Raw genomic sequence first — 2,414 nt, forward strand, 5'->3', positions numbered from 1 at the left:
GATAATCACCAAGATAGCCCTAACGACCAGACAATCTCAGTGTTGGGTAAAATGTACAGTAATTGGCGCAGACAATCTGACGCGAACGTTCATGAATTATTCATATGTCTTCACGAGATTAGAAATGAAATATAATTCGATTGGTAATTGGCAGATGACACTAAACTTTGACTACAATGTCTAAGTACAATATGAATACATATCATGCCATCTAGGCATGTGTAATTCTGTAACGCTGCAAAGCGTTTACATTATATTTACGACGAGTCGTTTCCGGGGGTAAAACTTAACAACACCGAACACGTGTATACTCAGAAATCAATTAGAAGGCAAAGAAAAAAAGACAAAGTTGCTTAATATAAGAAATTTAATACGCCTACTATATTAATAAACGTGCATATTGAAGAGAACACGCGGAAAACGATATTTGTTACTAATATAGCATAGGCCTATTGCAAACTGAAGTCCAGGCTGGATACGAATATCAACCTCTTTGTTTCTTTATTTATAAGAAAGCGTACTATTAATTCACTTCACCAGGTACTGGCATGCAGGCTGTGCCTACACGTCTGAGAAGAGGCAAACGTAAATATTAAATAATAATAATAATAATAATAATAATAATAATAATAATAATAATAATAATAGTAATAATAATAAAAATAATAATAACGAATCATAATAAATGATGGCGATAGGCCTAATGATTATGATAATGACGCTGGTGATGATGTACCGTAGATAATAAAAAATATGATGTCAGTGATAAAATAATAAAGTAATTATAATAATAACTTCCTTATAAAGACGCACGTATCTATCTCAGGGTGTAGTCGTGGTACTATATTCCACTTGAAAAGAGCAATTCATTCCCTTTAAAATCTGTTATCCTATTTATCTATTATTTTAAAACATCCCCGTAAAATATGATTGTCGAATGATAATATTCGATCATGGTATGAGTCTACCAAGTTGTTTACTTTAAATCCTGAGAGGGTTTATAATCGCAATGGATCAGTTGTGGCTCAAAATAGGACGACTCCACAAAATTCCTCTATAAATTCGATGGATTACTAGGATTTTCAGACTTATTACTTCAAGGAACCCGGTTCAAATCCCTTGCGAGTTAATTATTAAACGGAAGAGAAATTATCCAGATTTTCTTTTACAGATTAAGGAAAATAGAGAAGTAGGCCTAAAACCGTTCTGATATAATCGGTTAAAAAGGTTGAAATCCGCGGGGTGGTTGGACCTCATGGACGTCCTATTAAATCTGTAAGTCGATGACGCTGGTAATTCAACGAACAATAATGTCTATTTCAATGTATGCACTACAAAAGATAGATATCTTGTTGAATGCTTATAATTCGTTGATTTATTTGGTACCGGTCGTTTAAAAAAAAAAACAAGGCCTAAGTGACCGTAATTACTAAAGCCACAGAGATTTCATCCCTTCTCTCGTGAATTTCCCAATCCTAACACTTAGTAATTGCTCCCCGAAATTTCCTGCAAGGGGCTGAAATTAATATAGTCGTTTAACTAAACATTTTGAATTTTTGCATGATGGAGTGGTGGGTTGTTTATTGAGGGACAGACATATGTAACGCCAGTCAACACAGGCCTAACTTTCTCAAAACAGGCTATCTTATATAAAAATACAATGCATGCGGAAATATTAAAAAATGAATAAAAATGTAGACCTACATAAGATACATTTCATCATCACAGACATACCGGTAGATGATAATAAACAACCCATTTGTTCAAATGGCAGCCTCGCCAAGCATATGCCAATTCGAGGTGTGTTTTTGTTTTCAACATTGTGTTCGTACCAAACATACCCAAACTAGTTGAATAAAGTAAATATTTAATGTTATTACAGCACTAATAATTCTACTGAAAAGTAGCCTATAACATTTAAAAAGAAGCCTAACGTAGGCATACCGCAACCAAAACCGAATATATTTGGAATAATTCAATTAGTGTGTAAACAAATCCTGTCAACGTCTGTATTAACGGCAAGCTAAGAGCGTTTGCGACAATGCCTACAATATATGAAAAACGGGTGTGAAAGTTTTCATTTTTACAAAAGTTATAATATTTGACTATTGCAAAATAAAAAAAGGAAATAATGCCTATGCAATATAATACCGATGCCTCAATCAAATTCGCTGTATTCTATCAACAATCAGACCTTCAATTGCTTTACCTCCTGCTTGTTCTTAATCGTTCGTTTCATTAGATTACCGTGTACCATTTGTTGTAAAATTAGGTATGTATTTTTATATTGAAATTTGTAACTTATTGTTTTTAATTTATGTGTGTGTATGTATGTGTGCATGTATGCATGTGTGTGTATGTGTATATGTATGTAGGCCTATATATATATATGTATATATGTATGTGTGTATGTA

Source organism: Anneissia japonica, unplaced genomic scaffold (genome assembly GCF_011630105.1).
Source record: "Anneissia japonica isolate Jap-2015-1 unplaced genomic scaffold, ASM1163010v1 scaffold287834_len5846547_cov211, whole genome shotgun sequence".
Lineage (NCBI taxonomy): Eukaryota > Metazoa > Echinodermata > Crinoidea > Comatulida > Comatulidae > Anneissia > Anneissia japonica.